General features: G+C 51.8%; 1 protein-coding gene across 2 annotated transcripts in view; it reads left to right on the top strand.

Moving 5' to 3' along the window:
• The window catches only part of CDH4 (cadherin 4), a 646,231-nt gene that overhangs the window by 329,285 nt on the left and 292,623 nt on the right, over positions 1–24,323 (top strand). Inside the window, exon 1 of one of the 2 annotated variants that reach the window (XM_012440669.3) lies at positions 3,658–3,799. The exons of the other annotated variant lie outside the window; for it this stretch is intronic. The gene's annotated coding sequence lies outside the window, so the exon portion shown is untranslated. Of the gene's footprint in view, positions 1–3,657; positions 3,800–24,323 lie in introns of those variants that run through there. 2 annotated transcript variants of the gene reach the window in all.

Here is a 24,323-nt window from a genome sequence, read left to right on the forward strand (position 1 = left end):
ATTATTCTTTGATATTACTTCAAAGGTCAACAAGGGGTAGTTTCCTATTTCTTAAACATTAGTTGCTTTGTGAAAGCTGAAGCCATGTCATTGAACTTCTGCTCTGTTCTGCTAAACTTCACTGATCTCTCTTGTATTCTGAATGGATCTTTATCCCATGCATAATTTTGTAGCGTCATGGATTCATCATATGAAATTGTTGGTTTTCTTAATTAGGTAGGTCTTCTATTATACCGCAGTTTAGAAATCACATTTGTTAACATCACCACCAGCCTCATCGGAAAAGTCCTTCATTATTGGGAAGCCATTGAGCTTGCCATGGCAGACACAAACTTTCCAAAATTCTAAGTTTTGCTTGAAAACTCTGAGTTTGTCCTTGCAGCAAATACCACCAGCTGTTTGCCTCAAAGCAGCAGACTCACTTGTTCCTTTTCAATTAGATATCTGCCTAGCACTCAAACATGACTACATGCAGCTTGTCTGTCAATCCTTCTTTTAAGCAAAAACAGGTTTTCCATGAAGAAATGGCTAGTTGAGCTAGTAACCCAAACAGTGGCCCAGGTGCTTTCCCCCAGCCATTTACTTTGGTGTGAGTTTGTCTGTACTTCCCACTTTGTCACATGAAGTAATAAGAAATCTATTCAAGTGTCAAGAAGTCAAGACTTGGTACAATTGACATCACTGCTTCTGCTTCATTCTCCACATTTCCTAGTCGAATGATGTTTCTCCCATAGCCCCAGCATGGTGAGGCAGAGCAAGAGGATGACTGGGCACCACTCAGGGCCCTGCAGTGGTTCCACAGAGGCACCCATCTGTGCAAAAGTCACCACCATGAAAATAGCCAATGGTATGGTATTTTTTTAAATAAACTTAGTCAAAATACAATTCACATGCCTTGAAATTCAGACTTTGAGAATGTGCAATTTATGGTGATTAGTAAATTTAGAGTTGTGCAGCCACCACCACAATTTAATTTTAGAAAATTTTCAAAAGAAATAAGTGAACCCCTAAAAGAAACTCCATCCTCATTAAGCAGCCATTCTCCATTACCCCTCCACCCTGCTTTTCCCACTGGCCCTAGATAACCACCAGTGCACTTTCTGTATGTGGATTTGCCTATTCAGGATACCCTATGTGAACAGAGTCGCTCCCACATCGTCTCTGGGTCACCTGGCACACTGCCATCACGACTCATCTGTGTCCAGTGTCATTCGTACTTAGCTTTGTTTTTATTGCAGAACCACTTCATAGTGTGGTGAGGAAGGAGAAATAATGACCCCCCCTAGATGTCCACATTCTGATCCCTGGAGCCTGTGAATATGGCATGCGATGTGGCAAAGGGACTTCACAGGGGTGACAAACTTTAGGACCTTGAAATGATCCTGGGTTACCTGGGTGGGCCCTAAATGCACTCACAGGGTCCTTATAGGAGGGGCCAGGAGGGCCAGGTCAGAGAAGTGGCAGTGGGCACAGAGGTGGAAGGGACATGGGAGACAAGGAAATGGATTCTCCCCAGAAGGCTCCAGAGGGGCACTTTCGACTCTGACCTGCAGGACTGTACAGTAACATGTGTATGGCAGTTTAAGCCTCGGATACTGCAGTAATTTGTTACGACAGCAAAAGTAAACTCACACATGCCCATGGGCTATACTCTATCCATCCGTGCCTGGGCTGACGCACACAGGGTGTGCTCCCACTTCCTGGCTGTGAGAAGTGAAGCCACTATGAACACCGGTGTGCCACATTTGTATGGTCATGTGTTTTCATTTCTCTCAGTTCTACCCCTGGAACTGGAATGGTGGCCAGGTCACAGGATAACTCACACTGTTCAACATTTTCAGGAACTACCAGCCTGCTTTCTAGAGCAGCTGTGCCATTTTCCATTGATACCAGCAATGCATGATGGTCCCAGTTTACCCACATCCTCGCCAACACTTGCTGTGTTCTGGTTTCATGTCTTAGTTTATCCCAGAGGCATGAAGTGGTGTCACACTTGATTTAGTAGATTTTCTGGAATGAGGGTTGCTCAGTTTGCTGTAAACACTTAGAACAATTTCTGGAGGTGTTGAATGGTGGATGTTTTTAAGACTTTTTACCAGCTATGGTTGTTTCTCTGGGGACAAGGTCTGTGGAAGTCCTCATGCCTCCACTCTGGAAGTGTCAATATCTGAATGTTATTATAAAGATTCCTGGACATAGCAGAACCCCCTGGGGATGTCCAGGGGTCTAGGCCATGCCTGGGGTGCAGCTGTGACATTCGGTGAGGTGCGTGCTGCTCACTGAGGGTCCCCCCAGCATAACTGAGCACCTCCCTTGCAAGGATTGCAGTTTTGTTTGCTGAAATCTCCCCAGTACACATTCGACATTCAGCACACAGTGAACTCATGGATGAAATGCCATGGTGCATGAGGAAATACATGTTCAGAGGTGGGAGAGTGGGAGAGAGGACTGAGCTGGGGGGGAAGAGGGAAGGGGAAAGGGGGTAGGGGGACTGACCTGAGGTGGGGAAGGGGGTGAGGGGGAAGATGGTAGGGGGAAAGGGAGTTGGGGGAAGGGTAAGCTGAACTGAGTGGGGGAAGAGGGTGGGGGGAAGAGGGTTGGGGGAAAGGGGGTCGGGGGCTGACCTGAGGTGGGGAAGGAGCTGAGGGGGAAGGGGGGCTGAGCTGAGTGGGGAAGAAGGTTGAGGGGTAGTGTAGGGGGGAAGAGGGAAGCAGGGCTGAGCTGAGTGGGGAAAAGGGTCGGGGAGGATACTTCCAGTGCTGGTGCCTGACACCCAGGGCCGGACACTGTTGCCCTAGACACGGAGGGAGGACAGTGTGCCCCTCACAGGGCAGCCCACACCGGCCCACCTGGGTCTGCCCTGGCTCCTGTCACTGCCCAGAGAGGAGAACAGGACCATCTTATGCATGCCCCTCAACCTCGACAGCAGCCAGGGTTTCCTAAACGGCATGTCACCTCTCCCGTTTGAATAGACTTGAGCCACCTCCAGGTCGGTGGCTCTCCCACCGTGGTGCTGCCCCAGAGGTCGCTCTTGGACAACTGGCTTTGCTTCCGTGTCCTGCTGGTCACCCCCACCCTTCCCATCCCTGCAGCCAAGGGCTTTGCCCTCTTTCACCGGTGAGGGGGCAGCTGTGCTGGGTGCTGGACTGGGGGCCTCCTCCTAGGGGGCTCTGCAGACAAGAGGGGGCACGCTGGATGGATGTGCCTGAGAGGCAGGCAGGTGGCAGGCGGCAGAGCCAGACCTCAGCCCTGCCCTCTCTCACCCGCTGTGTGAATTCATCAGCATCCTGCATGTGTACCCAGCAGGGCTTTCTAAAGGCCTCCCCTCCTGACCCTCCTGGGCCTCCTGGGGCGGGAGGTGTGGGGAGCAGCAGTTACGTGGAAAACAGACCTAAGCTGGCTGCTCTCCCAGATCAGAGCAGGAACGCTTCAGCAGCGCAGGCAGGCAGCATTTCTCTCCAAGACAATCGCCCTGTCCCAGTGAAAGACAGAGTAGAGAAGTCTGGGCATCTGGGCTCCTTCATCTGCTGAGGCCACGCGCTTCCTCCCGATGTGGCTCTGCTTCTCCCACGCACCCGTGCTCTGGCTTTCTCCTCTCTCCCTCTGCCTTAATGATGCTGCCTCTTTCCTGTTCCTGGTTGAAGCTGAAGCCCGCTTCCCTTCGCCGTGCACAACACAGGAGCAATCGTCTCAGCCGATCACTCACAGCCTGGAAAATAAAGGGGGAAGGAGTCGCAGCCGCAGGAGAGAGGAACGGCCTCTCTGCAGAGATGCTGCTGCTCCTGAGCTGAAGTGACAGGTACACCGTGTTGATGATGGAAAGTGTGCAGGGTTTATTATCATTTGAGAGCCTTTCTATTCGAACAGACTTACTATTTAGAGATGGTTCTCAAAACCAGCTGGCTCCCCAGATGCTGCTGAGAATGAAATGGGGAAGCCGGGAGAATGCAGGCAGGTCCCACGCGAGGGCCTGGCGGCGGGGGCGTGGCGACGGGGGCATGGTTGGGGGCATGGCGGGGGGGGCGTGATGAGGGGTGTGGTGGCAAGGGCGTGGTGGCGGGGGTGTGGCATGGGGCGTAGCAAGGGAGGGCGTGGTGGGGGGGTGTGACAGCAGGGGCGTGGTGGGGGAGGGTGTGGTGGGGGTGTGGTGGGGCGTCGCAGTGGCGTGGTGGGGGAACGCGGCGCGGGGGCGTGGCAGTGAGGGCGTGGCGGGGGCGTGGCAGCAGGGACGTGGTGGCGAGGGCCGCTGCCGCAGAACCAAGGCCCGCGCATCTCATTTTGGTGAAGAGTGTTATGGAGACAGAGGGTGATGAGTTCAAGGACCACCTGGATCCCTGGACTCCTTGCTTTCCCGGCTGTGAGTGCGCCCCATTTCCCAGGACGGGGGTGGCCCAGCGTCCTCTCTGCAGCTTATCTCCTGCGAGGCACAGGCACGTTGTGGATGAGGACACAGACTTCGGTGCCGGACAGGGGCCTTCCCAGTCCTGGCTCAGGGGCCTTGAGGGAGTCACTCAGGTCTCTGAGCCGGAGCCATCTCTGCAATGGGAGCCACAGTGGTGCTCATGTGACGGGACTGACATGAGAATCTAATTCAGAAATGAACGCCCACAGTGCACCCTGGGCAGTGCCTCGTGCGCAGGAAGCACTCAGCCAGCCACTGCTGTCTTCACAACCGTTGTCCGTCGGTACGGGGCGGGGGGCGGTGGAGGGGATTCATTCCAGGCCCCCCAGGGATACTGAAATCTGAGGATACTCAAGTCCCTTATAGAAGAAGGCGTAGTATTTGCATGTAACCTATGCACATTCTCCCGTATACTTTAAATCAACTCTAGATTACTTATAATGCCTAATATTATGAAAGTGCTAGGTAAATAGACTGTATCTTTTATTATGACATTGTCTTCATTTTTTCAAATATTTCAATCCTCAGTTGGTTGACTCTGTGGGCACAGAATCCGCAGGTGTGGAAAGCCAGCTGTATTTCACCATTACCCTGTGGACGTGTTCCTAGCCCTGCTGCTGCCTGGCGAGCTCCTACTCAGCCTTCAGCACCTCACCTGAGTGCCCCTCCCTGAAGCAGCTTCCCTGGTGTATTTGTCTGTTCTTGTGTTGCTATAAAGAAATACTGGGGGTGGAGTGATTTATACAGAAAAGAGGTTTAATTGGCTCATGGTCCTGCAGGCTGTACAGGCATGGCACCAGCATCTGCTGGGCTTCTGGGGAGGCCTCAGGGAACTTTTACTCATGGTGGAAGGCAGAGCAGGAGCAGGCATCTCACATGGTGATGGGGGAACACAGAGGTGGAAGGCACCGCACTCTTTTAAACACCTGGATCTCATGAGAGCTCACTTGCTGGGGTGAGGACAGTGCCAGGCAGTGAGGGATCCACCCACATGACCCAAACACCTCCCACCAGGCCCCACCTCCAACACCAGGGTCACAGTTCAACAGGACATTTGGGTGGGACAAACATCTAACCTGTGTCCCCTGGCTTCCCTCCCCTGCTGCCCAGTGCCCCACACACCTCACCTGGCCCTCCCTGCAGGTCTCTGGAGTCACCTGGGCGGCCTGCGGCCCCACACTGTGATGCTCTTTGTCAGACCTGGCCTAACCCTGGGCTCTGCTCTTCCCCAGGACTGTTTGGATGCCTGTCCGCTGACCACCACACACCCTCTGCCCTCCTGCGTGTGTGTCCACCTCTCCTACAACACCGCAGGGTCGTGGGGAGGGAAGGTGGAGACTGGGCCTTGTCTGGCTTTTCCTGGCCTCGGTTGAGTTGCACCTGATAGGGCGTATGCCGCCCATTCTCCACCACCCAGGTCGGTGCAGGGGAGGTGGACACATCCCCTTCCATGGGCATTTGTTTACCCCAAGCTCCATCCATAGCCTTGGTGCCTGCAGATGCTCTGGGGCTGCATGGCTCCGTTCCTCAGCATCCAGAAAGCAAAGTGTCCCATTCAGTTAGAAACACAGCCCTATAGAAAAGTCAGCCATAAATATGAGAGACAGGAGCACACCAGGAGGGAGGAGAATGGCAGGATACCATCTGCCCTGACGTGTGCCCACAGTGCCGCCCAGAATCAGGCTGCAGGATGCCAAGGAAGGGGCTGACAAGGTGTCTGACTCCCAAAAATGCCCCTTCTCCAGGGGGTGGAGATGCACCATGCCCGGCCATCTGGCCCATCCTGGGGGCTGCTGGTGATGCTTTCTGGTAAACGCAGCGGACTCTCATCATGTGCTGGACTGGGAGGGTGTCCAGCTGAGCCCTCCTGTGTTAGGGGGTGCTGCCAGCACACTCACTGACACCCCAAAACACACATTGGATCACAAGTTTCTTCTCTTGCTGCATTTCAGCAATGAGCTTACTACACCACACAGGCAGACACCTGGTCCCCAGTGGGGTGGAAAATGAGAGAATGGCCTTAAACTTCCAGAGGGAAACTTGCTCTGAAAACCACCAGGTCCTCAATAGAAACTCAGGCGTCCTGACTTCCAAGGCTCCGCTGTGGTCACGAGCAGCTGGACAGACATCTTGGTGGAACCAGCCTTGCTTAGGAGGGAAAGGAAGCAGCTAAAAAGAAACAACATAATAATAATAACAGTAAAAATAGTCATAACATAGCCTACAGTTCTGAATTTTGCAAGCCTCATTCTTCGGGGATGTTTTGGTGAGCCGGAAGGGGAAAGCCCATGCCAGCTCTTTAGGGGAAAACCCTGAAGCTGCGGCCCATTCTCTGAATGGCCTTCTGAGCATTCTGGCTTTATACATTCACTTTATTAAAAAAATTTTGAGCACCCACTATGTCCCAGGTGCTGCATGCACCAGGCCAGCACCAACATCATGAAATTATTCTGAAATTTTGTCTGGCCTGGTGAACACGCACACAGAGGAGCTGCTTACTGGGGTGCACGCCTGCAGGGCATTTATTTGATGAACATGTTACAGTTTTGCTACTCAGTATGGTCTCCAGACCAGCCAGTGGGGTGCCTGAGAGATGCAGCACCTGGACCCCTCCCTGTACTCATTTTCACCAGCTCCCATGTGATGTGCAGGAGTCTTAGAGAAGCTCTGGATTGAGCAACTATTTTGCACCATACCCTGTGCAAGGCACTGAGAATACACACTGGGGGCAACGTGGCCCCTGCGCTCGGAAGCTCTCAGTCTAGTTCAAGAGGTAGCTAAACAGAAGCACAGTTCTTCATTCTCTGGGCATCCCTGTGAGCCAGGTCCAGCTCAGGACACTAGGACGTGGCCAGGATGACACAGACAGAGCCTATGTCACAGAGCTCCCACTCCGGCTGGGAGACAGACACGGGAGTCAGGACGGTGTCAGGGTATGCACAGGAGTGGTAAGTGTCATGGAAAAAACAAAGCCAGGTAATGTGGCAGGGTCTCCGAGGAGGGCAGCCAGGGTCCCACACCACTCCCGATGGCCCCTGCAGAGACACAGGTCCCTGGGGAAGCTGGCTGCAGACAGATCTGGGCAAGGAGACTCCCAGAGAAGGAACGCAGGCAGTTGGGCAGCTATTGTGAGAGCCAGGAGAAGGCCAGCATGCTGGAGGGGAGGCCGGGCCAGGCTGTGGAGGCCAGGTGTGCCCTGCCACAGGTGGGAGGGAGCCCTGAAGCACAGTGAGCAGAAGGGCCCATGCCAGGTCCTCACCCACTAGGTCCCATCATCCCCATCCCTCCTCCGTGCCCACCCCGTCTGCCCAGGGCAGGCTTTCAAGTATGCAAAGTGCCAATGGGGCACAGAGAGTGAGCAGCAAAGTGCTCGGGGTGCTAGTGGAGGCTTCCTGGAAGAGGTGACATTTGAGCTGGGTCAGGAAGCCTGTCTGGGTGTTCTCCAGGTAGAAAAGGAAAGGGCTCAATGCCTGTGACCTTTTGAGGACTCAGCGAAAAAATAGGGGAAAATAGGGGAATAGATAATGTGGGAAAAGCACCAGGGGTATAGTAAGCCCTGGGAATGTTCACACACACGTGTGGGTATGCAGTACACACGCACGCATGCACATGGGCACACGCATCTGCTCATGCACACCCAGGCATGATCGATCCTCCTTTGAAACACACTGGAACTGCCACAATTCCCATGGCCAGCTCCCTGCCGAGCCGAGCCTTACCCGCATCCTAACAGAGAGCCTGGCTTTGTTTAGATGCAATTGACTCCCAGTCCAATGTGCTAATGCCATTGTTTCCTTCCTGATTAACTTTTGTGTCCAGAGCTAAGAATACGTTATTTTTAGGCCCTGGAGGAGGAACCTTGAGCCAGTGACCATCTCAGAAGTAAGAGGCCCAAAAGCTTTGGCAGAAGCCGAGATGCAGACTTCATTTTAGCGTCTGCCCTGGCGGCAGCTGCAGCGCCTGTCTCTGCTCCTAATGAGCCTTTCTGGATAGTGACGATGATCTCCGATGAGTTGTTGATATGCGGTACAGCTTAAATATTGCAAGAAGAGCACAGGACTCCGAGTGGGGACGTATCTGGCAGTGGAAGAAATGCTTCCCTGGCCTCTCCTGTCAGCATATTCCCAGGTGAGAGGCCAGCCGCGATGAGATTTGCTTTTAGGGTATTTTCAGCATTTCAAGTCTTGTAGAAATCATCTCCCCACCTCTTGGGTCAGAAGGGAGGGGAGGGAAGCGAGGGGCGCCCTGGCTTGGAAGGCATCTCTGTGTTTGATGTTTGTTCTTACTGACGCATCTCCGTCCTGCACACATTTGAGAGCACGCGTGCACACGCCTCCCTCTGACACACACACGTGTAGGTTTGTTTTTACTGTCATTTCTTGGACAAGGCATTTGATAAATGAGCCGTTCTTCCATCCGGCAGCTTGCACTAATGGTCTAATTAGAAGCTCCTGGTGAACGTTGCTATCGGCGTCACTTCAGGATAAATGGAAATAGACCAGGGACCCTGGTATAATTTGGGGAAATGGACTATGGGAAGAGAGAAGCCTGGCCAGGAACGACGGTTCCTGCTGTCACCATCACCACCTCCCTGAATGGGGGCTTCATCCAAGCCTGTTGGGGTCTGGGTGAAATGTCTCCAGTATTTCACGCTGGAAATTGTGGTGCAGACATGTAGAAGGCTGGCCTCTCATGCTGCCTGTATTCACTTCGCCATCAAATGCAATTCCACGCGCTTGGGAAGACGCCGCCCTTAAGGTCAGGCAGTGAGCGTGAGTAACTGTTATTGGAAGGAATGACTCCTGCCTGCCGCTGGGCACTGGTAGGCGGTGAGGCATCTGCCACTGAGGAAATTTGGCTTCTGATGAATGCCCACGGTCTACAGGGGTGACAAAGGCCCCTCTGTGAAGCAAGGCCCGGGGCTCTGCTGCCTGAGGGGTGGACCCTCGGTGGAGCCCACTCTGCCTCTCTCTCTGTGTCTGTCTCCCTCTCATCTCTCTCTCCCTCTCTGTGTCTCTGTCTCTGCCTTTGTCTGTCTCTTTCTCTGTCTCCCTGTTCCCCCCGTCTCTCTCTCTTTCTGTGTCCCGGTCTTCCCCTCTGTCTCCCTCTATCTCCCTGTCTCTCCCTCTCCCTGTCTCTGTCTCCCCATCACTCCCTCTGTCTCCCTCTATCTCCCTGTCTCTCCCTCTCTCTGTCTCTCTGTCTCCCCGTCCCTCCCTCTGTCTCTCTCTCTGTGTGTGTCCCTGTCTCTCCCTCTATCTCCCTGTCTCTCCCTCTCCCTGTCTCTCTGTCTCCCCATCCCTCCCTCTGTCTCTCTCTCTCTCTCTCTGTGTCCCTGTCTCTCCCTCTATCTCCCTGTCTCTCCCTCTCCCTGTCTCTCTGTCTCCCCATCCCTCCCTCTGTCTCTCTCTCTGTGTGTCCCTGTCTCTCCCTCTATCTCCCTGTCTCTGCCTCTCTGTCTCTGTCTCTCTGTTTCTTTGACTTCTTCTCGTTCACTCTTTCCTGCCTCTCCCACCCCACTTTTCCTCTGTAACTCCTTTCCATTAAACAGTAATCAGATTGCCATTAGAAGCTGTGAACTGTGGTGCAGAATTCGGGTTTTGCACATGAATGAAGGTCTTTGCAACATCTAGAATTTGGACCCTTGCTTGGAAAGAGCAAAATTTTGTTCCCAGTAGTGGTCAAGGATGTGGAGAAAAAAACAGGAAATCAGGCAGAGTGATAAGCTGGTAAGCCAAGGACCATGGCATGAGTCGCCCCTGGGATGAGGAGGCCCTGGGAGGATGGGCTGTGCAGCCAAACTCCCCAGGCAGTGGCTGGGCAATGGCGTCCCACTGGCTCTGAGGGCACGTGAGCCCAGGGTGCCTCGGAGCCAGGGCTGCCCGTGTGGGTGATAGGCACAGCAGAGCCCTGAGCCTGGGCTGAACAGCAAAGAGTGGTGGCAGGGTTCACAGGTCACCTCCCTCTGTGGCTCAGTGTCCATGCAGCAGATGCAGATAGAAGGTGGCCAAGCAGACGGAGAATGGCAGAGAGACGGCCATGCAGATAAGTGCCACCTCTGTGCCAGGCTCCCTTCCAAGTGCTCTGTGCACTGCCATTCCTTCCACAGCACTAGGGAGAGCTGTTGTGATCACCCATCCTATAGACAAGGGCACCAAGGCACAGAGAGCCTGAGTGACTTCCCCAGAGTCACACAGCAGGCCAGGTCGGGGAGCTGGGATTTGAACCCAGACCCAGGCTGACTCCAGAGCTCACCTCTGTTGCAAAGCCTGACAGTGTCAGTTCAAATAGGGCCCAGAAGCTCCTGCAAGCGCCCTGTCCTGGTGAGCACAGAGGCGCATCTCCCTCTCCCGGTTCTTCTGCATATCTGAATGAGTGCTGTTGGCAAAAGGGCCAGACCCCCAGGAAATGAGTGGAATTGCTGCCTCCTGGCGTGGCCTCAGTGGCTATTCTGAGAAGCGCACCCCGCTGCTCCTCGGCTATGTAGATTGGGGGGTCCTCGGCTGCCCTGGCTTGTGTCACGCACACATCTGCTCAGGGCCAGTGACATTTTGGGGTCTGAATGTTGTAAGTGAAAAGAACAAATTTCTGATTTGCCTGAGGTTAAATGACTCTGTGTGACCTTGTGTGAAGGTCCCTGGTGGGATGGGTGGTGCAGGACATGGTCCCCTCCAGTCCAGCTCCAGGATCCCACCGGGATGTCCCAGTGAGCCCAAGATGACCAGAAATGACTTCTCTGACTGACCTGTGGGAAACGGAGTCAAAGGTCTGCTGAGCAGCTTGGGACAGGGTCAAGGAGGGATGGAGCCACCAGCCGGTCTGTGGTGGGTGACAGTGATGTGTCCATATCCTGCTCTGACACCGTCACTGTTGTAACCTGCCTGAAACCCAGGCGCCAACTTGGATATACAAGTTAGATGAAAAAACAAACACACCCCTCCATACAGGACCAGATAGGTTTTTAATCTGTGCACATATAAAGGCGACTTTTTCCCTAGCCCTGGGATGCACTAACTGAGATGTTTTCCTTGCTAATATTTGTTTGCTTTTTTCCTTTCATAAAAGCACTGGGTAATACCATGACCTTCCGAAATGCAAATAGATTTTTTTTTTTAAATTCAGAAAGCCTTTTTATTCCACTTAAGATGAGAAGGTCCTGTTTGGAAAACACATTTGATGCCCCATACCCATTATTTATGATTTTCTCATAAATTATTTTTCTTGTAGACTTTTAAAAAAATGGATGCAAAACCTGACACATTAGTGCAGAAAGAGGGAACGTGAGGCTGAAATGGTTAGCAGCTGCAAAACAGGAGAAGATGTAACAAGATCAGGGAAAAAAGGCATCTTTTTTTAAGGAGTTTTTCTGACACCTGCGTGGACTCGAGATAGCATCTAAGAGGTCCCAGGTGAAGAAGAATCAGCATCATCACTTCAGGGCCAAAGACCCACTATCCCTGGGTGCCAGGTTCCCTTTACCTGGGTGAGGCCACACTCGGAGATGGGTCTGGCTCCCGCCCAGGTTGTCATTGGACAATGCAAAGGTTGCCTTGGGAAGGTTTCAGCAGGAATCGGAAGTGGCTGTCCTTGGTGGGCAGAGACGGAAGGGAGGCTGCTTTGATGCTTTCGTTGCATGGACAGTTTGGAACCCGAGCCTGCCAGGTTCTGCCTGTGTCTCACAGGGCTGGGTCTCCCTACCCTCCCAACCCCCACGCTTGGGTCTACACCTGAGGCTTCCTCCTCTCCCTCGTTCACATTCCTAGAACCCCGCCTTTGTGAGATTTCGAACTCCACCAGCTTACAGCTGAGCTCATCCCTCTCTGCATCTCCCTCTTCCATCTTTCTCCCCTCGCCCCCTGCCCCCAGCCCCAGCATGTGTCCTGTGCTTCTGGGCAGATCCTGGGCTGCCAGACAAGGTGAAGCCATGCCTGCCAGGGCGTTTAGCCTAGATGTGTCTGCCTGTCATAACGCTTGATTAACTAGTCCAACCAGCATGCGTAATTTGGCTGAGAGCAAATTTATTTCTGAGCCACACAGGTTGGCAGGGAAATATCTTGATGTTACCTAGAAAGTGTTAGCAATAAATTTGTCAAATGGCTCCAGTCAAAGAGAAGTTGCAGCCATCATTCTGAGAACAAAGGAGAAGAGTCTTTCAAGAGATGCAATCCACAAAGCATCCTTGTCCAAGTAGAACTGCTATGACCCCCGTGCGTGTCCAGCAGCAACTGGCCCTGCAGCCTAGAGCCGTCAGGACCCTGGACAGTTCTCCAGGACTCATGCATGCCTGGTGATGGGCTGACTCTGCCCCACTGGGCGTTTAGGACTGCACTTCTTCTTTCTACTTGATCCTCTCAACTTTGCTCTGTGGCATAGCAATGCTCAGTGCATCTAAGAATGTGGTCCATCACAGCCTGCACTGCTTCCCTGGTTTTGTTCGAAAGATCTGCATGGTGGACACTTGGCTCTCCTGGTCCCTGGCCTACCACCTGCACTGCCTCATCACTCTGTGGCTGGTGGTGGTGGTCGGCAGGCTGCCGGCGTCACTGCCACGGGTATCTGGAGGTATTTGCCAATGAGGCTGTCATGTGATCAGCTAAATGCAGGGTGGTGAGCATGACCTCCTAGATCACAGAGCAGATGTCCACCTTCCGTGTGCAGAGCCAGGCTGGCAGCTGGGGCCTTGGCCAATGCTGCTGTGTTTGCTCTGTGGCACCTGCGTCAAAGGCCGCCCTGTCAAGGCCAGGCTGTGCAGCCTCGCACCTCTGGGAGGGCCGGTGGGGAAGCACAAGACCCCGAGCTCACTGCCCAGCTCCTCTGCCTTTTGCTGAATCACAGGCCAGTTTTTCTTCTCAGGTTTTGGGGTTACAGGGACCCTTTCAAGCATCATGTGTCTAGGGCATACAAATGTGGCATAACATTAGTCCAATCAAGCCATTAGAGGAAGGGCATATCAATCACCGTTGTAAAACCAAACACACGTTAGCATGTTCCTGTTGCTTGTGATTGGATGTTCCAGATTTGCTGGTGTGATGGCTGCAAAACTAGCCACGGAGGAGACTGCTACAGAATCACCTCCAGTTTCTACTCACCGGGCAGCCTTTGCTCGGTGCTTTTCCTGTGATTTTGCAACAGGGGCTGGCCCCGTGCAATGCAGTGGCCTCCGTCCAGGGCTGCCTAAATCTGAAGAGGGTTCTTTTTCTTTCCAGTGTTTGTTTGTTTATTTGTAGAGTACTTCTGGCAGCTCCTTCCCAAGTTGAAACAAATTCCGAAAGAAGTGGCCTGGGGTGCCCCCGCCGAGGGAGGGTCCTCTTGGAGACCCGGCAATAGGACACACAGCAAGTTCCACGGGGGAATTCCAGGAGACGCCACACGCTCCCCATTCTCTGTTGGCTGAGCCTGAACCGGGCAGCGGGTGGCCACACTGGGTCACCTCAAATCTTCCCCAATCCAGGGGGCGTGCGTGGCCTCCCTCTACAGCAGCTCTGCACACGTGCGTCTCCGCATGCACCTGATTGCCATTCGAGTGACCTAGTCTGCGAATTCTCCCCTCACATCCTGTGCCATTTAAAATTTGTTTTTCCTGTGTTTTTCCTCTAAGTTTTTCTGTCCTATTCATATATTAGTTATACATATTTTAGGGACACGTGTGATATCCTGATACATGTAAACAGTGTGCCATGATCAAACTGGGATCATCAGGGCATCCATCGCCACAAACATTCATCTTTTCTTAACGTTGGGAACATTCTAATTCCTTCTGGCTATTTTGAAACATGCAATAAATGATTGTTAACTATTGTAACCCTACTATACTATCAGACACTAGAACTCATTCTTTTTATCTCACTTGATGTTTGTACCTGTGAACCACCCTCTCTTCATCCCTCCCAACCCCCCAGGCACACTCCACCTTCCCAGCATCTGGCATTCGCATTCTACCCTCTGCTTCGATGGCATCCACCATTTTAGCTCCCACACGGGAGTGAGCACATGCGGTGTTTGTCTTTCAGTGTTTGCCTTATTTTACATGGCATGACCTCCAGTTCCAGCCATGTTGCTGCAAATGACAGGATTTCCTTCTTTTTATAGCTGAATGGTATTCCACTGTGTCTATGTGCCACGTCGTCTTTATCCACTGTCCACTGGTGGGCACTGAGGTTGATTCCACCTCTTAGCTATTACAGATGCAGTGGAGAAAAACTTGGGAGTGCAGCTATCTCTTCAGGACACTGTTTTCCTTCCTCTAGGATGAGTGCCCAGCAGTGGGGTTGCTGGGTCAGAGGGCAGCTCCATCTGTAGACTCTGAGGATCCTCTGTGCTATTCTCGAGGTGGCGGTCCCACCTCACGTCCCCTCGGCAGTATACAAGGGCTCCCGTTTCCCTGACTCCTTGCTGGCCGGATTTTTCCCTTTGGGTGAGGTCGTATTTCCCCAACTGTTCTTATGCCTGTGAACATGTGACACTGTCCATGTTGAGGGATTAGGTGTCTATTTCAGCCTTTGCAGTCAAGTGTCTTGTCCTTCAGCTTTGAATCCATTTCCTGAGCCTGTGACCCCGTAGCCATCTCGGCACTAGAGGATGCTGTAAGTCCAGGCTGGCCACAAGGCTCTCGAGGGCTCCAGGGCGGACCTGCAAAAGACCCAGCGAGGGTGCTGGAGCTGTGTGGAAATGCTGGCCAGGGCTCGGAATCCGAAGACCGTCCAGTGGCCCAGACAGCCGTGCCTTCCAGCAGGTCTCTGCACAGGCGCAATGGGTCCCTGCCTACAGCGAGAGGGGCTGCAGCCGAGACGGGGGCCCCCTCAGGCTCTGCAGTGGGATGAAGGCTGGAGAGCGTGGTCCCATTGGTTCAGAGGGTGCACATCTCCCATCAGGTTGGCACAGTTCTCCAACTCCAGCAAGTGGGGCCAGAGCTGAGGCTGGATCCCCAGGTATCTGCCATGGGACGAGGTTGGTGATCCCAGATTGCTGAGCCTGACAGGGAGGCTCAGACTCCTGGCCTGTAGATGTGAACAAGGCTCCCTCTCAGTCCCTGTGTGAGCGGCTCTTAGCTGGGACCTCAGCTGAGTGGGGCTGGAGCAGCGCCTCTGGGCCACCTTCAGGTTCTCTGCCAAGACCCATGTCAGCAATCAAGAGAATTTTTCTGCCAACCCACTAGCATGCACGATTCCTCCTGGATGTCTTGGCAAATGTCTTGTTTGCAGGCTCAGGCCAAATGGGGCTGTAGCCAAGCTGCTTGGGGGACAGGGCCGTTTCCAGGCTTGAACCTGAAAGCAAGCTCAGTGGGGCAGATCAGCCACCTGGGTGTGGGTCCAAGCTCTTGAAATGACCCTCCCATGTCTTGGGCTCTACCAGGGATTGACGAACTCCTGCCTGAATCTGGAGGCTCCTGCAGAGAGACTTATGACTGTGGATGGGTGAAGACTTCTTGTCATGCAAGGGGATATGGGCGAGTCACCTGCTGTGTCACCATCCTGATGGCATCTTTGGCTCATGCATTTTTCTTGTGGTTTTACAAAGGTTTCTTGGCTATGACACATGTTGATTTTGCCAGATAGCAAGTCTCCAATCTAGTACTCATTGGTTAACTCTGTCAATTATGGACTTTTAAAATTTTTTGAGATATAAAAATGTGCATATTTTCAAGGTACTTGTGATAATTTGATATACTCATATAATTTGTAAAGATGAAATCAGTGTAATTGGGATATCCCGTCACCTTAAATATTTATCTTTTCTTTTTTTTAAGATGGAGTTTCGCTCTTGTTACCCAGGCTGGAGTGCAATGGTGTGCTCTTGGCTCACCGCAACCTCTGTCTCCTGGGTTCAAGCAATTCTCCTGCCTCAGCCTCCTGAGTAGCTGGGATTACAGGCACGTGCCACTATGCCCAGCTTATTTTTGTATTTTTAGTTGAGACGGGGTTTCACCGTGTTGACCAGGATGGTCTTGATCTCTTGACCTCGTGATCCACCTGTCTCATATCTTTTCTTTATGCTGAAAACATTCAAATGATTCTCTTTTAGCTGCTTCAGAATATACAATGGATCTTGTAACCTGTAGTCACTCTACTGACCTGTCAAACACCAGGTCTCATTTCTTCTGTCAAACTGTATATGTGTAACCAATAATCAACCTCTCTTCCTGGTTCTTTTGTCCATTTTTGATGCCTGATGTATTCTGGGCGGGACTTGCCTTTTTCTCGTAGTAGGATGCTGTGGGCATCCCTCCACGTCAGCAGCCATGCCTCTCATCCCATGTTAATGAGGGTGCCATATGCATGGTGTGGTTGGATTCAAACTTACCCAGCCAGGGACAGCTGTCCACATGGTCACCTTTCCATTACACCTGACTTTTCCACGGGATTTGTTAAGGCCATCCTTCCTGCTCAGGCTCAGAGTGGGGACATAACCACGGCAAATTTTGGACTTTCCCAAATGAAAAGTCCTTCCTTCCAATGTTACAGTTTAGACTCTAGGGTCTTATTTAAAGACGCTTTCCCTAGCTGCTGAGTTGCAACAGCCTCCTAGTTTCTCCGAATGTGACGGTTTTGTGTGCTGCATTTAGGCCTGTCACCCACAGGGCTTTGCTTTGGCATTTGGTGTGAGGTAGGGATTGCATACCTCCACTTCTCCTCATTGGTCTCTTTGGTCTTTGGCCATTTCTCTGCCTAATTTTTACTACAGGGAACTCAGCTCCTCAGGGGCATTCTTCCATCATCTCTGTGCTGTATACAAAGCAGAAAATGACCATAAATAGCCAGCCACAGCTCCAGGAGGGCAGATAAAGGTGTGAATTAGAGGTCCCTGCTCGCCCAGGGAGACAAGCTTAGAGTGTGAGGCTTCTCCTGCCTCTACCGAGAGCAGGTATTTGCCTCATCTCTTCATCTCTTCTCACCTCCACAAGTTTCCTCGGAAAAAAAACAGGAGCTTTTTTCTTCTCCTGCCCACTCTTCATTTCACACTCTCTGTCCCGTTGATAGCCCCTAGTCTTTACTCAAGTGCTTCAGAAAACAAACACACTTGAAAGTCATTTAAAGACCAGAGAGACACAGGCAGAGTGAGCTGGGAGGCTTCACTCTGAGTTTCTGGAGTAGCTCATCTCCATGTGGTGTGTAAGTTCTCACCAGATCTGGCCCAGAGCCGTGTGCCTGTGCCAGTCGGTGGAGGAACCTCAAGTGCCAGGTAACAATCTTCTCACCCCCTAATATCACCCTAGACACATGCTTGCCTCCGTGTGGAGCATGCTTTTCTCCCTATCACCTCCACAGTGGTGTTAGTCATTTGTAAACTGTCCATCTGTGTGCAGAATCTAGGATGTGGTACTAAAAAGTAAATCTGGAAAATAGGCTTCAAAAGAAAAAAAGATCTAGCGAACTGGACACCTAAACCACTAGGGAAATAATTAATTTCAAGAAGCTAAAAGAAGCAGAGCAACAACTTGGATGTGGGGACGTCATTGGCTGTGTCTGCCTTCACTGCTTTCCACGTGAGCCCTTGAACTTGATTCTTGAGCCAAGCATGCAGTCCATCCTCTTTGTGGAGCCATCAGCACTACAGACCTCCGGCTCTTTGGAGCTTGTTTCCAATTGGCACCCCGAAGCTTGTTTGCTTGTTTGTTTCACCACAGTGGTTGCTGGTGCTTGATTTTCCAAATGCAGCTTAAATGTTTGTATGTCTTGAGTTTGCTGTGATTGCCGACATAAGTCTCTGGTGCAGATGTTTCATCCTGCAGGCGTATGAGAGGCGAGGGGGCAGGGACAGACGTGTGGTAGAAGGAGAAGTTGACTTGGTCTTTGTCCAGGTTCCTGGCTCAGAGCTCCCAGAGCCCTGGGATTTCACAAGTGTTAGGACCATCTCTATGCCTGTGAGTTTATGCTAATGAAGTGGCTCAGGGTGGACCCCTGTATATTCTCAGATGGGGCTGGTCACCAGAAAGACCTAGAGATTATGGGGACTTTTTGTCCGACCCTCTAACCCCCAGGAAGAGGAAGGAAAGGGGCTGGGGCTGGAAGCTGAACCCTGTGAAAACTCCAGAGCAGGAAGATGCAGAGCTTCAGGGCTGGGGAGCACAGCAGGGGCAGGAGGGCGGGCACCTGGAGGGCAGGGAAGCTCCCACACCCCTCCACCCCATGCCTTTCCCTTCTCCGTTTGTCTGTTCAGTAAACTTAAGCAAACAGTCTCCAGGAGCCATTCTAGCAATGGACCGAGCCCGAGGAGAGAGTCCTAGGAACCGTCAGGCAGAGACACAGGTGGCTGGGATGTGGGAGTGGCCTGCGGGGAGGGCTGTGTGGTGGGACCCAGCCCTTATCTGTGGAGTCTGCGCTGACTGTGGGCGATTAGTGTCAGAATTGAATTGAATTCTGGACACCTAGTTTGGGTGTTGGAGAACTGGAGAATTTGTTGGTGTCAGAGAAAACAACCCAGAGGATGTGAGAAAAAAGCAAGGGAAAAAGAAAAGCCTGTTGTCGAACAAACAAACAAATACTGATCTCCAAGAGCCTGAAGGGAAAGATGCTGGGTTCAATTAAATGAACTAAAATTCCTGACCCCTCTGGGCCCAGGAAAGAAAAGGTGCACTAGGTGCCCCTTCAAAAGATGGATGGATGGACGGACGGACGGATGGATGGATGGACGGATGGATGGATGGACAGATAGACAGAGGGACAGACAGTCAGACAGATGATGGATGGGTGGGTGGGTAGACAGATGGTTGATGGATGGATGATAGATGGTAGGCAGATAGATTAGATAGATACACAGGTAGGTAGATGAATGGATGGATGGATAGATAGATAATTGATGGATAGATGATGATGGATGAATAGATAATGGATGGATGATGAAAGAAAGAAAGAAAGAAGATACATAGATAATGGATGGATAGATATATGGATGATGGATAGATTATAGATAGATGATGGATGGATAAATAGATGGATGATGGATAGATAATAGATGGATGATAGATGATGGATGGATAAATGGATGATGGATGGATGGATGATAGATGGATAATGGATGGATAGATGGATGATAGATAGATAGGCAGAGAGACAGAAATAAAGGGGTAGACAGAGAGCTAGACAAATCTTGCTATAGCAGGAAGAATAGTGGTGAAAATTGCTACTTACCAACATGCTCCAGAATTTATTAACAAAGATGTTTAAATTATTTTAATTTTAGTTCATTTAATCGAAACCAACATCTTTCCCTTTAGACTCCTGGGAGAGCAATGTTTGTTTGTGTTTGCAGAGGCTGGTCTTGGATTTTCTAATAAGAATCAGGCAGAAAATGGACACACTCTCCCTGGCCATGCCATCCCTGTTAACAAACAGGAATGTCAAGGCCATTTTCCCAGCTCCCAGGTGAGTGCCCTCGGACAGCTGAGAGGCGCTTCTTCCACGCGGGAAAGTTCGGTTTCACTGGGTCTCTGGTTCATCCCAAGTCAGGCTGTTTGCTCTCCATCGTGTCTGTAGGTTTGTGGAGATTTCTCTGTGTTCAAAGAAGCGTTGGCATCTGTTTCCGTTTTCCAACCACACTGTTAATATTTGTTCTAGTGAAACATATCTTAAGCTGGTGCTGTCAGTACTTCTGTAGTCACAGGTGAGCATTGTGAACTCAGATTTCCGTGGAAAGCTAACCATCAGGCGGAGTGGGCATGTAAGAAAAAGTCTTGAATGGACCCTGCAGCTCCAGGTCAGGGCCAGCTGCTAGTGCTAGCTATTTGCTTCTGCTCTGCCCTGCTTCCTAGAACACGCTGTCAAGATCTGTTTGACATTCTGTAACTCTTTCTCCAACAACAGCCTGTCTCCTCTGCTGACAGCGAACATGCCTCCAATGAAAGTTCATTAGTCTATTGAAACATTTCAGTTAATTGCAAAGCGAGAACCCGGAATTGTCAAGTTCATATTTCCATCTGTGCATGAGCATGGTAATAAAGAATTTTTTGGACAGGTTAATTTGCCTAAAATACCATGCAGTCAATCAGAGTAACAGAGTTGTTGCTGCCTGCATCTGTCAGGCAGGGCTCTCATCACCGTCCTTCTCCGGGAGAACATCACGGGCTCGTACAAATTGGCAGAAATACAGCACACATGCGCGTCAGCTGCAGAGGGAAATATTATTCCAGCGTAAAGCACCCAACAGCTGGGCGCTGTGCTAGTGAGGCTGGCTTGTAGTTCAGGGTCTTTTTTGGAAGTAAAATATAGTCATCGAGACAGAAGATGGCTTTAATATTTAATTCAGATTGTTGATATTATTTACATTTGTTAAATTTGTAAATTTTTACTTAATTTGCCACAGATGAAAACCCTCTTTGGAGTGAAGTGTGTGAGCTTCCCTCTGAAGATCCCTAATATACAGAGGTGTTTAATTTAAAAAGAAAAACAGAGTAAGTGCATAAACTGTAATTACTAAAGCAGGCTCCTGTCAAAGCTCCGTGTTCCCATCCACGGAGGAAGCGCGCTCTGGAGGTCGCAGCAGCCGGCCGTTAACCCCTGGTCATCACCTCACATTGCGTCCTGCCCTATCAGGTCAGGCCTCCCGTTAGGATCAGTACTTGAGGGTCGGCTGCCCACGGAATGCCAGGAATGTCATCCAACAGCAGCACATGCCACCAAAGGAGAAGCTGGGTCAGGTGCTCCGTGTCTGGCGCTACAGAATGCAGGCTGCTCCCGGTCGCCACTGTGCTGCATTCCAGGTGTCACCGCCTCCTCCCCACCCGTGTGTTTATGGAGTAATATGCTTATGGAAAGGACCTAGGTGGCCTCTGGGTTTTATGCATGGGGGGCCACCCCCTTCCCTTGGAAAGGAGAGAGCTCCTGCTATGCACTCCCTGGGGCAGATAGTTTGCTGAGAGCTAAGAGGTGTCAGTCTGTCAGGCATAGCCTGGGTGCAAGAAATGAGACATTTCTTAGGCGGCGGGTGTTTCAGAAGCTGACGTCTGGACATGATGGGGCTTGACTGCAGCATCCAAAGACCAGACACTCGTGGCCCGTGCCAAAGAGACTGTCAGGGAGGCAGAAGGGACCCAGAGATGCCCAGCACAGCAGCCTCCTGCTGCACATGGCCCAGGCCCTGGCTACGGAAGACTCACCCAAAACTCTGCCAACGGAAGATGTCAGTGACAGGGCCAGCATGCAGCTGGAGTGGGTTTCCTGACCTCAGCACTTGTGACTGGGCGACTCTCTGCAGGGGCTGCCCTGTGCACTGGGGGGTACGCAGCTGCATCCGTGGCCTCTGCCCAGTAGATGCCAGTAGCACCCACTCTACTCTTGTGACAGCCAAGACCATCTCCAAACATTGCCCTGTCCCCTGGGGCACAGAATCGCCCCCTGATGAGAATCCCTGCATTTGAGTTAGCAGGGACCTGAGTCACAGGAGGCAGCTGCAGAGATTAAGAGCCTCCTCGCAGTCATGGGTGCTCACTGGGGGCCCAGGAGGCCCAGAGCCCTCACTTGGAAGCTACTTGGGACAGTGGGATGATCCCGTTATCAACATGAACCACAACTAGTCATTTAAGATGATCCAGGAAACAAACTGAGAGGTTCAACGCAAATGTTCGTTGAAAATAATGGCATAAAACAAGTGGGCTGAAGATGGATGCAGAGAAGTGGAGTTTCCAGATGAGGATGTGGAGGTGGGAGTGGAAGGGCCTGGGTTCAAATCTCGACCCTGCCTGTGCCAGCCGCTGGCTCACCCCACCCCCAACACCACATGCCGCTCACCACACCGCAGTGCCTGCTTTTTCCTGGAGCGTCTGGGACGTCTGTCATCACCAGTCACTGCTTTCCACGGCTGCCTTCCTGGAGGAGCATGGTGACGGCTTCCTGCCTGTTCCCTTTCCCCACCCCACCACAAAGCCCCCGTTCAACGCCTGTTTAGAATGGTGATTGAAGGTGCTAATTTCACATTGTCTTCTTTACACAGATTATACCTTCTGTTGAAGCCTTTAGAAATACGATTATAATGCAAACAAGTTCAAGAGCAAACTGATCACCTAAAATGTATAAATGCACCGTATAATTAATTAAACCGCATAAAGAGAGCCCGCACGGTCATCGAGAGCAAGACCCAGTGGCCGTGTTGACTTTTCCGTACCTGAGCACCATTTGTTGAAAGTGCATCACAGCTGATTTTAGGGGAGATTCTGACATGGCAACATGCAGCCCTGGGACCAGCCATCCACAGAAAAGGCTGGTTTTAGTGCATTGCTGAGCACAAAGCAATTTTGCAATCAGAAAATAAAGTTTACTCAGAAACATCAAAGACACAGTTCCTAGAGTGAGGAAGAGTGGATCTCCCGTCAGACGGCTGGGTTCAAATCCCAGCTTAGGAGCAGTGGATCTCCCATCAGACGGCTGGGTTCAAATCCAGGCTCCAACACTTCCTCACCCCATGTCTTCGGGCAAGTATCTCATCCTCTCTGTGGAGCTGCATGTCCGTCTGTGGAGTGAGGCGAGCGTGGTTCACAGCTCAGAAGGCTGTAGGAATGATAAAACTCCATGACCCAAGCATCCGGTCAGTGTTCCCCAAAGCCGTCATGCTAGGCCATTCTCACCTGGGACATCCTCTCAGGAATCAAGAAGATATTCACAGTTGCTAAGTGGTTTACTGAGAGAGGTCTAAATAAGTCACACAATTTACTGTCCTTTCCCACAGCTCCTGAAAGCCATAGCAATGACTATTGGACCCAAGGTATCCCGTGACCAAATCCCCGCATCAGGCATTGAGTGAGGGCTTCTTGGTCATTGAATTCCCCTCTGGAATCACAGATGCTCCCTAGGAGAGAGGCTTGGCTCACAGAAGGAACTTGGCTTTCTCCCTTCCCCAGCTTCCCCAGAAGGCGATCCAGGCAGAAGTGAGGATATCCAAAGGGCTGTGTCCACCAAATGGCATCCAAGGCCAGGCAGCCAGGAAGCCGAGCCTCAGTGGCCAAACCCGGGGAGGGACTCAAGGTCCTCAGCTTGATGACAGGGACGAAGAGAGGAAAAGACAATGCCAACTTCGAGGGACAAAAGGACTCAGAGGAACTGGCCCAGGGGCCCAGGGGCCCAGGGAAAGCAGTGGTGGATTCTCTGGTGAGGAGAAAACAGCCAGATTTACAAAGAGCAGCCGGGCGTGCTTGCAGAAGGGAGAAGAGTCGGGGGAGTCCAAGCTCTAGAGAGCCGACGCGGCACGGGGGAAGCTGCAGACCCGCGCGGACAGCCCCTCACCGCCTGCCAGACGCCCTCACCACACCAGCCCCCTTGATCCCAGCAACACCATCTGCAGAACCTGCAGCACAGGAGGCCAGGAAACAGGTGACCAGTTGGCCCGGGCCACAGAATAACTGGCAGGTGAGCTGCGCCCAGTTAACTGATGATCCTGGTGGCAAGGGCGCTGCGTTCCCGGTGCCACCGCCTCCTCCCCGCCCGTGTGTTTAGGGAGTAACATGCTTATAGAAAGGACCTAGGTGGCCACTGGGTTTTTTGCATGGGGGGCCACCCCCTTCCCTCAGAAAGGAGAGAGCTCCTGCTATGCACTCCCCTGGGGCAGGTAGTTTGCTGAGAGCTAAGAGGTGTCAGTCAGGCACACCCTGGGTGCAGACACATTGTAAGGCTCAGAACCCAAGTTGAGCAAGGGGGGCTTTTGTTTCTGAGTCACAGGTCTGGGGAGATTCCTGGGCCTCTCGAGTTGCTCTTTGAGGCTAAAGTGTCTAATAGGATGTATAAGAATCCCCACAAAACTCACCAGGGTGGGGCGAGAGGGAAGCATCCCTCCCGAGCTGTGCCTGGAGCGTCTGTGGCGTCTCCAGAGGCACCCGGCCCCAGGCGTGATCCTGGTCTGCTCGCTCCACGGCAGGGAGGGACAGGCATTTCGAACAAGTTTGTTTCTCTGTGTATTTAATTAGTGTATTCATTCAACATTCAATATTTAATGAGGT

The sequence above is a fragment of the Aotus nancymaae genome, unplaced genomic scaffold, assembly GCF_030222135.1.
Source record: "Aotus nancymaae isolate 86718 unplaced genomic scaffold, 86718_ANA_hifiasm-v0.15.2.pri h1tg000029l, whole genome shotgun sequence".
Taxonomy (NCBI): domain Eukaryota; kingdom Metazoa; phylum Chordata; class Mammalia; order Primates; family Aotidae; genus Aotus; species Aotus nancymaae.